This window comes from Peromyscus eremicus, chromosome X, assembly GCF_949786415.1.
Source record: "Peromyscus eremicus chromosome X, PerEre_H2_v1, whole genome shotgun sequence".
NCBI classification, from domain to species: Eukaryota; Metazoa; Chordata; class Mammalia; order Rodentia; family Cricetidae; genus Peromyscus; species Peromyscus eremicus.
The window spans coordinates 35576025-35588794 of NC_081439.1; the positions used below are offsets into that span (position 1 = coordinate 35576025).

The 12770-nt window shown below is 36.3% G+C and overlaps 1 long non-coding RNA gene across 1 annotated transcript in view; it reads right to left on the minus strand.

The window, feature by feature from the left end:
- Window positions 1-378: 378 nt before the first annotated feature.
- Window positions 379-12770, minus strand: part of LOC131899169 (uncharacterized) — a 109951-nt gene continuing 97559 nt past the window's right edge. The window contains exon 3 of the long non-coding RNA XR_009376062.1: window positions 379-608. This is a non-coding gene — a long non-coding RNA (uncharacterized LOC131899169). The remainder of the gene's footprint in view (window positions 609-12770) is intronic.

Genomic DNA, 12770 nt, shown 5'->3' on the forward strand with positions numbered 1-12770 from the left:
ATAATTGGTTCATATCAAAATAGAAGTCAGCAAAGGACGTAGACTTAGTAGTCATTTGTTATGATTGAAAGTCATGAGCTCTAGGGGTAGGTGAAAACTGTGGGTATTAGAAATTCAGCTTATCTCTTTATGACTATACTCCCACTTGTAATTTTTTAAGTCATAATGATGAATTTTAGAATACAACAAACAGATGCACAGTAACTGATAAAATCATCAACCATTTGTTGTGACCTTATGCTTTTTTAGAAGCAACAATGTTTGCATCACAAGGAACATAGAACTACAGTACTATATTTTAAATTGATTCTGATTAATAAATTTTTCAGTCATGATTTCTGATTATTTTGTATTTAGAATAGTCTACAACATCCCATATGTTAAAAATCTGGTCCCTAGTCCATGGTATTGTTATCAGGCAGTAGAGGCATTAAGAAGTTAGTCTTAGTAAGAGGCCTTCAGGTCACTGGGGACATGTCCTTGCTGGTGATAATGAAAGCTTAATGAGAATTCCATCATTTTCCTCTCCTTTATCACTTATCAGTGATGAAGTAATTGGCTCTGCACTGTACATGTTCTCTTCCATGATGTTCTTCCTCACCACAGGCCTGAAAGCAATGGAGCAAAAAAAAATCATAGGCTATATCTTCAAATTTTTGAGTCAAAATAAGTCTTCGTAAATTCACTATCTTGGGTATTTGCTATAGAAACACAAAACTGATGATCACAACTGCAAATTCTTTAGTAACAAGGTATATTATTTACATCTAATTGGCTTATGGAATTTCAACTGAAGTGTATAACAACTATTAAAGTTATCAAGTACTGGAATTATGACCTTGCTTAGTGGACTGTGTATGAGTGAAGTTTGTCCTCTATATACTTGGAAAGACACTTGAAATCCCACTGATGTGACAGTCCCACCATCCAAAGCAGTATTATAATAGGATAAGGGAAAGGGAGAGCTACACAATTCACATAAGCACCACACTGAAGAGCTTTTTAGGGTCAATTTCCTGGGAACTTTATTCATTCACATAGCATTGGAGGAAGAGGTTAGAAAATAAGCTACAAGAGATCTGGCTGAAAATTGTAACACTAGAGAATAAATGATGACTGCCCTAAAACTACCATATTAATGAGAAATACTAGATGAGTTTGTGCATGCTTGTCTGTGTATCAAACCTCAAGGTAGCTTTTATATTCTGGAAACACCATGCATTAGGTTAATTTTCTGTTTAACACTAATGTTTAACATATTAAAGTCATAAATTTTAATACCCATATCTTCCACAGGCTTTAAGTTTCACTTTAAAATATTATTTTATTGTTTTAAATCTAGAACATTTAACAGCCACTTTCTGAACTTTATTCATTAAATTTGTTTTTAGACAATTTCACACATACATGCAATGCAGAACAACCGTTTTCACCATGCCTCACCTCCCTACCCATCTGTTATTCTGCCTCTTCCCCACAAATCTCTCTCACATTCAAGTCTACTAGTTTTATTTTATCATTCATTGAGATTAAACAGGGCTGTCTATGTATCTATGGGTTCAGAGCTATCCACTGTAGTCTGTTGGTACCAGCAATGGCTGTACAGCTAAAGGCAGTGGTTTTCCCTCTCCTAGAATCTACCAATAGCCAGAAGTTTAGAGATAAAGGCTAGAACCCAATGAGCCTCTCCATCTTCTTTAACTTTCTTTTGACAGGGCTTTGTGTGGACTTAGTTCAGGTAACTACAGTTGACATCAGTTGTATAAGTTTGGAGAATGGCATTTTGTAGCTCTTCATCCTATCTTCTCATTCTCACACACTTCCTGCCCCATCTTTCTCAGTGATCCCACAGCCTTAGAAGGGGTTGCATAAATGTCTTGTTTAGGGAAGAGACAACAGCTGCTGCTTATTCTCAGCATCTTAGGCAGTCACATGCCTCTGCATTCATAGACATTCATTGTAGGGAGAGGCCACTTTTCTCTGAGTATAATCATGGATGAATAGAAGGCAGTTTGTTGCTTTGTCAATTTAAACATCAGTTGTAAATTCCCTGCCTGGGCCTATGATCTTCCCAGATCTGTGGGTGCTAAGGTGTGCTTACTCCTCTAAAGCAGTGAGACCTGGGAGAGTGGAGTCTGAAAATGAGGCAAACTAAAGTCTCATGAAATAGACAACTTTATTCAGAGAATCAGACAATTTATACCCTGAGGATTAAGAAAGATCACCTGAGTAAAGTTCTCATGAGTTCTAGCTTTATACAGTCACAAGAATGAGTTGCACGTGACAAAAATATGTTTTTTTCTATAGAGGCATGTATATACCAGTTGTAATGAATAATCTAAAGCATATTCACTTCTATCCACTACACCTGGGAGGGGCACAAAAACACATTCCAAGAACAATTCTGTGATTTTGAAGAAACTGAGGTCACAAAACAGTAGTTTTTTTTTTTTTTTTGGAGATTTCTCACAAGCACTCAGAATTCCCCTTTCATGACTCCATTGTTGGACTGTGTTCTGACAAAGGTATAATCAAGGAAGAAAGTGCTAGGATTGGGAAGATGAGTCTTCAGGGGGGGAAAGTGTGGTGATATTTTATTTGTGCTCTAATAAATAAAGCTTACATGAGGATCAGAGGAAAAATCCAGCTGCTATATTAAACATAGAGGTCAGGCAGTGGTAGCACATGCCCTTAATCCTAGCATTTGGGAGGCAGAGATTCATCTGGATCTCTGTGAGTTCAAGGCCACACTGGGAACAGAGCCAGGCATGGTCGCACACACCTTTAATTTCCAGCACTAGTTAACCATAAAGGTCTGGAGGTCTGTACAGACAGACAGGAAGTGATAGAGCTGGGTGGAAAGAGGAAGTGATGAAGCTGGGGAGAGAGAAGAAGTGAGATGTAAGGGCACAGAAAGGATATAGGAGTGAGTATACAGGAAGTACCTTTCTACAGACAGGAAGTGATAGAGCTGGGTGGAAAGAGGAAGTGATGAAGCTGGGGAGAGAGAAGAAGTGAGATGTAAGGGCACAGAAAGGATATAGGAGTGAGTATACAGGAAGTAGCTTTCTCTAGAGGCTGAGGAGTTGGTAAGGTGAGGTTAGCTGTGGCTTGTCCTATTCCTCTAATCATTCAGTTTTCACCCCAATATCTGGCTCTGGGTTTTTTATTAATAAGACCATTTAGCAATTTGTCTTACAGGAAAGAGGATTAACTGTGACAAAGGGTGTATAGAGAAGCCATGTGGAAATCTGCTTCTAGGCCTAAGGTAAAAAATATTCAAAAGGACTGAGGGGTGCTATCCTGCATGACTAGGTGGTGTTGCTCCTTGAAGGAGTAGATTACTGATCAAAGTCATCAGTCCCAGGTATGAGATACCTCTACAGAAGTATATTAGGAGGCCTCAGAAGTACCCCCAAACAGTATCGGTTCCTGTCAATCTTCTTGACTGCCCATTATATCTAAAGAATAAGATTGTATTATAGAAGATACCACATACTTTGGCTATAAGATACTGAAGAAGGAATCTGGCAATGAACTAGAAACTTCCTCCTTGCTGGCATTTGAACAACAGAGGTTGTTGGGGAGAGTTCTGGAGAAGAAAATTTACTATCTGTCTTGCTTAGCTGTGAATTTTATGAACCAGAATTCCAACATGCTGTATAAGATATGCCTACCTGTGCTTCACTTTAATCGTGACCTGAGCTCGGTCCCACAGTGCAAGGAGAGAACCAATTCCTGAAAGCTGTCTTCTAACCTCTACACATGTAATACATGCATGGCTGAATTCATGCACATGTCATGTTCTCTCTCTCTCTCCGTCTCTTTCTCTCTGTCTCTGTCTCTCTTATGTGACCAAATATTCAAACCAGAATAGCTAAACTTCCATAACATTGTTTACTGCAAGCTTAAAAGGCAATAAGATGAAATATTTGTTCTTGCTGCAAGTATTTTGCAGTATAAATTGCCATAAATTGGTATACATCTTAATGAAGTGTTGCTTTGCTCATTTTTTACAATGTATTGTCACTTTTCCTACTGGCTCAGTTGCTAAAAATTGTTCTAAGCATTATTCTGGACTGAATATGACTATGAGGTATGGAAAGTCAGTATATGGAGGTTGGGTTGGAAAAGTGTCATCATTCCTGTGCCTAATTAGTTTTTGTTAGAAAAAAAACTGAACACTTGTCAATGTGTCATAGAAATGTTAGAGTTATTTAAAAAATATTTTAATTCATAAAAGCATCCAAATTTGTTATGTTTAAAACAATCAAATATTAAATACAAGTAAACTTCTAAAACATTTAACAAGCATATATTTATTGTCCCAGTTTGATTTGTATTTGGCAATCAACTACTAAGGACTTGTGCTTTGAAAAATCTTAAGTTTAAATTTTAATGTTGTGCTTTATCATAGTTAATATTAATTACATAGCTGTAACAAAGTGCATACATGTTCATCTGTAGCTAATAGAAGTGTTCTGGATATAGTAGCCCATAATCATGTTCTTCCTTGTGCTTAGTGGGGCTAAGCCTAGACCTGAAATTTAAGAATGCCTACAAATTATTGTCTGTTTTGTTCAATTTCAAGGATATGAAGTGTCAAGCCCAATTTGGAAAATAATAAAGCAATATGAAGCTCCATTCCTTTCAGGGAACAACACTATGCTATTCTTTATTTTGATTTAAAGCAAGTGTGCATTTATATTCATAGGAAGATTTTAGTAATACATGTACTGACTTACTAGCTCCATCTACTTTACCTCATAATTGCAAGAGATGAAAGACATGATAAATGTAAATCTAGGCCCCTGGTCCATTAATTTAGTGGCAGAGTGCAGGATTTTGACATCTAATCTGATTTTCCTGTACTCCTATGGTATGGGCCCACAAGTTCTGTTTTACTTTAAACAAGTCAAAAGTTTTATGATCAACAGAGGCGCTCATTGTGGCCTAAAAATAATCTAATAGACTATAATAAAAGTACTCTTGAAATAACAATAGGTTCTGTTTTATATGTCTGCAAATTTCTAGGCTATGCAAGATCCTTAGTCTCATGTGACTATATTAGATTCTACAGACTAAACTAAAATTACATCAAGTTCACACATATTTTGTCCATTGAGTGAAACTATTTTTATTTGTATTTACACTCTTATTTCCTTTGCATTGAAAACAAAATATTTGAAATAATAATTCAATTAATGTCACTTAGTCATGAATATGAGCTTTCTGAAGTGTTATGTACAGCAAAGTTATTTTATAATTTGGTTATTCCTATTTTGTCTCCTTTCCGTGAATTTGATTCTCCAACTAGTGTACACTTCACTTTGTGGCAAATAATCCATGAAATATGTCTTGTGTTAGAGCAAGGGTTATCCTTTAAATGCAGGATGCTTTTAAAGAACTAATTTTCCAGTTTTCTGATTATTGGCTTCTTTAGTATTTTATCAGTTACTTTTCTTGATGCAACACTGAGAAAAAAAATCATGCTAATTCTTCCTAACTGTATTATAACAGCAATTATAAGAAATTTTGGATTTTTCTCCTAGACATGATTTAGATTATTCTCAGCATAGTAAATTCTATTCTTTGGGAGGTTTATTATTCAACCAAAAGAGCAAACTATAAACTGTGGAGAAGCAATTTATGCATAGCAGAAGAAAAGGAAGAATATTTTTCAAATCTGAAATAAGTGGTTATCCTTGTCAGTTGCCCCATGCTGTGTACTTACACAGTGCAATGCACTCTAGTAAGGTCAACAGGGCACACAGACTTCACAAAATTTGGTTCCTAAACTTCTCCCTGAAGAATTCTGAAGAGGACATGCATACTTATAAAAGCTCTGATTTGTAGGAGATAATGAAGTATGTGGTGATATTTTGTTTGTGCTCTAATAAATAAGGCTTGCTTGGAGATCAGAGACAGAAGTACAAACAAGGAAGACAGAACATGCACTCTAAAGAAAGAAGAAAAGTAGTTCTGACTTCCAAATTGAGACACTGTTGTTGAGCTACAGTGAGCAATGTATTAATTTTTAGACATGTCTGTCAGGTTTTGCCCAACCTGTCAAATAGTCCTGAGTAGGGGAGTGAGGATTGAGAAAAAAACAGCTAGGAAAAACAGAGACATAAAGAAAAGACAGAGACACAGGATAGTTTTGGGAGGGTTCTGAGTCAATACCTCAACAACCCTGAGTTTATTTCTCACAGCCTTTTTATACCCAAAGTACAGGCTGGAGGGACTTCACCCTCTCAAGGATACCATGGTTCAAGGAACAAACAAGCATAAACACCTCCTTAATTCTCAAGACATCTGACAACCATACTTTTGGCCATACATCCTGCTATCCAGCCTTAAGGAGCAAAGGCAAGCTTGAAGTTTCTGACCTTGAGTCAAGGTGGAATCAAGTCACAAACTGGAGTCACTGTGGGCTCCCATACGTCTACCTAAAATTTTCTGGAAGCTGTTCTGTACAATATGGTAGTAACTAGACAGATGAGGATACTTAAATATAAAATAAATAAAACACTCATTTCCACAGTAGCACTAAGTACATTTTAAGTACTCAATAGGCATTCATAGAGAGTGGCTACTGTAGGAACAGGACAATTATAGGACATTTTATAAATTGAAGAATGCTTTCATATGCATTATTGTTCTAGAGTTTACTGTTCACATATATTCAAACTAATGGATTAATATCCTTACTCTTAAATCTAGAGGGTACATGCAATTATTGAAATAATTGAGAGGTCATATCATTTTACAAACTTAAATTCAAAACTCAAATATATAAAAATATCTAGGAATTTTTTTGAGACAAAGTCTCACTGTGTAATCCTGGCTGGCCTGGTATTCACTATGTAGAACAGACTGGTCTATAGCATACAGAGATCTACTTACATCTGCTTACTCAGTGCTGAGATTAAAGGACTATATCACCACAACCAGCTGGGAATATTTTTATCACCTAAAAATAGATGATTTTCAAACATAAAAAACTATAAAATAAGTAGAATATTGGTAAACAGAAAATTATAAATTTATCTGAAAGTGTATTGGCTTACATTTTTTAGTATAAATCACAGTTCTTCAGGTAAAAAAGTATAACAAAACTTCAGGTGTTGTAAATAGTAGCATTATTGATAAAGAGAATTCCAATGTAATGGAAGTTAAAGTAGGTTTTCTTCAGCCAAATATGATTTGCTGTGTAATTAGACACAAAACTAATGTATCTGAGTTAATATTCAGCATGATTGTTACCATGGGAACATTCCTGTTATGAGTGCTACTGAAAGGGTTGTTCAGAGCAGGAACACAGAAAGATAATTAGTATTTGTGTAGCAGATTCACGTTTTCAATCAGACAGTGATTTTGGGTTTGTTGTTTATTTACGCTTCTTTTCGAGTTTCATTCTTTTCTTAATTTTGGCAATTGAATACGCATTTAGAAGGGATTATAATCATAATCTATTACCTCTCATTATACTCTTTTATCTCTTTCTTTCTCTTGTGTACTCTACCTTTCACAGGTGTGTGTACATGATTGTGATGGGTATTCTATATCCTTAAGACAATGTTTCACAGCATTCCCTTCCATTCTCTGGCTTTTATAATCATTCTGCCTCCTCTTCTATTATGTTGCCTTCTCCTTGGAGGAGGTGATGTAGGTGCTTTGTTTAGGGTTGATCATTCCATAGTCACTTATTTTCAGCATTGGGACAAGCTGTCTGTCTCTGCAAAAAGAAACTACTCTTTTTGATTAAGGATAGAGAAGCACAAGTGTAAACACGAATGTTTAGGAGGCAGTTTGGCTACATGTCTATTCAGAAAAATACATGAGCAACACATTCTCCTTTAGGGCCTGTCCATAGGCATAGGTGTTTCTAAAATCAGGATTTTGCTCTGATGAAGGGGACCTGAAGCTCTGCTAGAAAGCAGTTGGTTAACCCCATACCTGCCATGCCACTATTGGCATACTTGTTGGAACTGCAGCATGCAGGGTCCATAGCTGGGAAAGATGGTTGATGACTTTTCTCCCTCAATAGCCTGAGTAGCATTTTCTGACATTATGAACACTTAGACAGTAAGGGAGAAATTGTTTGGGGACTCTCTGATCAATTACTAACAGGGAGTTGTCCTATATTGGGTAATGATATTTTTGCATAAAAACCCATGGCTTCTGGGAGCAATGTTATCTTCTCATACATGATACCTCCATTTAAACTTTTTCAATTATATTTTTCAGCAGCAGGTTTCAGTATACTTTTTCCATACACCCTTATTTTTGTTGGCCTGCTCCCAGTCTTCCCCTTTCCTATATCCCATTGTCTTCAACCCCATTCAAACATTTCTGACCCTATTATTCTTGCCCTTTCTACTTCCATATCATGTGTATCTTGCTTTCCCCAAGTCCCAAAGACAGTTTTCTTTGCTGAGCAGAGGCGTTTTAATTTCACAGGGTTCCATTTGCCAATTGTTGATCTTGTTTTCTGAGAAATCAGAGTTCTATTTAGAAAATCTGTATCTATGCTTGTATCTTATAATATATTCCCTAGCCCTTTGTAGCAGTTTTAGTATTTCATGTTTTACACTACTATCTTTGATCCAATTGGAGGGTTATGTGTCTTTGTGTATGGCACACAAACACATATACGAGAATAAATATAAAGATTAAGTTTCCTTGTTCATATGTAGATATGCAATTTTCCCAGCAACCTTTGTTGAAGATACTGGCATTTCTCCAGGTGAATTTTTTTTTTAGCTAAAATATGCCTATATGTACTGTATCAAGCTAAAAGATAACATTAGAGTGGAGTGGAGTGTTGCTGAAGGAAAGATCTGGACTAAAAGTTATATCCAAAATTTCCCTGGCTGGGTGAATGACAGAAGGCAAACCACATTTTTCATAGTAATTGGATGGGGTATAGTTTTGAAGAAAAGAGAGGATGGAGACAATATTTGTAGGTGATGCCTTGTGTACTTTACAGCTGTTATATAGCCATTTCCTCTTAATTGAAACATTCTTTCCAGGACGCGGGCTCATGATACTCAGGAACTAAACTTCACATGTCTGGGAAAGCTGAAACTTATTTCAGAAAGGCCCCTCCCTTGAGTTATAGAAACAGCAAACAGCTGCTGGGGGAGGAGACTCTGATCAGTAAGTTGCCAAGAGGAGATTCTCGGCAGATCATGCAGAGAGCTCCAGGGTCTCAGCTTTTGTGAGTTGTTAGTCCTGTTACAGTGGGGTTTAAATGTGATTCAACTGACTTTGAATCATCCCTCTAAGAAACCTCAAGAAAAGCCCCTTGGTTCACCAAGTTGGACTTTGCTGCAGTTTGGTTCATTGTGGGTTCCCTCTCTGGAGTGAGTAGATGTGTGTGCATCTTGTCTCCCCAGGAAACGTCTGTAACATAATACATGGAAAAGGGGGAAAGGCTTTGTGTAAACAGTAAGTTTATAAGACATTTGATATTAACCTAATTCTTACAACTTATAAAATTCTTATTAACATTTCAAAGTCTTTACTTAAGAAGAACCCAGTGTTGCCAGTGATCCATACTCAGCCAGACTGCCTTTGCTTGAGTTCCTGAGGAAAGGGCTAAGGGATTATGCTAAGCTGCACTGTTTATATAACGAAGCAGTGCCTGCATTTTACTTGATCTCATTTGACCAGCCTGATAACTATATGGAGAATGTACTGTTATTATTCAGGATTTGTAGATATGAAACTGAGACCTATCCTAAAGTTAACAGTAAATTACAAAAGTAGAAACAAAGTCACGTTCTACAATGTTTCTGATGCACTGGTCCTAATCATCGTTGTCCACTCTTCCCTTCAACATGGCAACAGGAGAAGACATATGGCATATGGCTTCTTGTGAGCCTGTTGTTTGTATTCTGACCCCACTCTAAACATATTTGTTACCTGAAAACAGTTACAAAGTTGAAAAATACTAAAGTAATCTTTGCCCCCCATATATTTTATTTTTAAGATTTTATTTATTTTAAAACATTACTACTTTTAGTTTTGATATAATAATGAAATGATTATTATATATACATAATTATTGCTATATGATATTCGCACACACATACCAACAATTAAAGAAAAAGAGTTAGTTATTGACAATCATATAATGAAGCCAATTAACAGTATATGAGTCCTTTTATAAGCGGGCAACCAAGAATGGGTGCATGCCTCAGGGTATCCTGGTGACAAAACTTGGGGATACAGCATTTTAAAGACAAAACCACAGTTATATCAGGGTTTGGTGGGCATTGAAACAACATTTGTCTTTTTGCAAAGCTTAGTGGTATTTTTCAGGCATCATATGACAATTGTTTTCTATTTACACTTTCTATTAGCTATTTTAGCTTTATGTTTTAGCCTGCACAAACACTGATCATTCTGTTTAGTATATTTGGACCATGGTCAGGTACACAGACAGTCCCAAAAGTCTTGCAAAGGTACATGTGGGTATTAGGTGTGTGTGTGTGTGTGTGTGTGTGTGTGTGTGTGTGTGTGTGTAAGGCTGAGGTGTGCCTAGGCAGACACAAAATAGAGTCGGGACAAGATGACATCACCACAGCCATTTCAATAATGTAACTACATCATTTTCCCCTTTCCTTTTCTTGTTCTAAATGCTCCAATATAACCCTCCTTGCAGTCTTTCAAATTCATGCTCCCCAACATGATGATAATGAACTGAATTCTGAAACTGTATTTGAGCCACCCCAAGTGAATGTTACTTTATAAGAGTTGCCATGATCATGGTGTGTCTTCACAGCAATAGAAACCCTAAGACACAAGTTGGTACCAGGGACTGGGGTATTGTGATAGGCCTGACCATGTGTTTGTTTGGAGGAATTTGGACTTTGGTTTATGAAAGCAGTAGAATGCTTTAGGCACTACTTAATGGGCCATACTAGTAGTAGCATGGAAGACAGACATGCTATTAGTTATTTCAACTGTCTGGGTCTCACTTAAGAGTTTTCACAGAATTTAAAATTTAAGTATGTTGCAGTACCCACAGAGGCCAGAAGAGGGTGACAGATCCCCTGGAGCTGGAGTTATGTGTTTGTGAGTAGTGTTACATAGTTGCTGCGAATTGAACTTGGATCTTCTGCAACAGCAGGAGCACTGAGCCATCCTTGCAGCCCCCAGGGTTTTAAGTTTGAACTGAGAAATCTTACTAGTATACTAGCAATTACTAGTGGCAAGCTATAATATGAAAAAAAAATCAAACAGCATTTATTCTGTCCTTCTGTATCAAATGTATTGCCTTTACTGAAGTAAGTATTTTCCTTACAAAATAACTTCAGTTAGTCTTTGTGTAGAGGGAGAAAAACTAGAAGCTCACTACTTCTAAATCTCAAATGATATCATTTATTCAGGTCGTTATCTTTGATGAATGAGACCATTAAGGGTGAAATTACACCATGCAAAGACCATGCTGTTCTAGCTTTCTATCACTAATCCCTGGTTACTATTTTCTTATTTTGGAGACTATATATATTTCTCCCTTCCCTTTCTTCCCCCAGACTTTTCATATACCCCTCCCCACTCTTTCAAATCCATAGCCTCTTTTTCCCTAATTGTTATTGCATATATATATATATGTATATAGATACATATCCTAAATATAAAGATTTCAGTCCATATATTATTTGTATGTATATTTTCAATCTGTGCTTTTAAAATGTATGTATTTATTTATTTTATTTGTACCAGCATTTTGTTTGCATGTATGTATATGTCTCAGTTGCATGTGTGGTGCCCATGGAGGTCAGAAGAGGGCATTGAATTTCCTGGAACTAGAGTTGCAGATGGTTGTGAATCACCATGTAGGTGCTGTGAATTGGACCTGAGTCCTCAGAAACAGGAGCTAGAGCTCTTAATGGCTGAGTAATCTCTCCAGCCCTTGATTTATATTTCTAACTTGATCACTAACAGTGATTCAGGTAAATCATCACTGACCCATCAGATTAATATATGATAATATATTAATGTTATATTAATATTAATAATGAAATAGAAAATACCCCTGTGTGAGACATCTTTGTCATAAGCCTGAATTTGCAATCACATCATATATCTAAACCTCAGTTTCTTTTTTAGATTGCCATATATTAATTTTACAAAATAGTACATATAATGACATTTTCATAATGTATATAATATACTTTGATCTTATTCATCTTTCTAATATCCTTTATTGTCTTTCACAGCTGATCACCTTCCTCATTTCAAAGTCTTCTTTCTCCTTTCATGTGTTTTAGGATATCTACATTCTATGTATAAGAGGAAAATGGAATATTTGTCTTTCTGATTCTGGTTTATTTTGCTTAATATGATTCCCAGTTTCATTTTGGACAATGTGATTTAATTTTTCTTTAGAACTGAATAATACTTCATTTTGTATATATACCATATATAAACACAATAAATATGACAACAAAATGGATATGAGGGGCCCAGTGAGAGGGTACAGTATGTAATGTAACTATACTCCTGTTCCTTTTGAGCTGAGTCCCATCCCTAGGACCCAAGTCTTTCAAATTGTCCTTTGACCTCCACATGTGCGCTATGTCATGCCACACTCCCTATTTCTAGTAAATAAATAAATACATAATATACAACAAAACTGAAATGAATGGAATTGGATTTTTGAGACAGGGTTTCTCTGTGTAGGCCTGGTTGCCCTAGAACTCACTCTGTAGATCAGACTGGCCTTGAACTCAGAGATCTGCCTGTCTGTGCCTCCT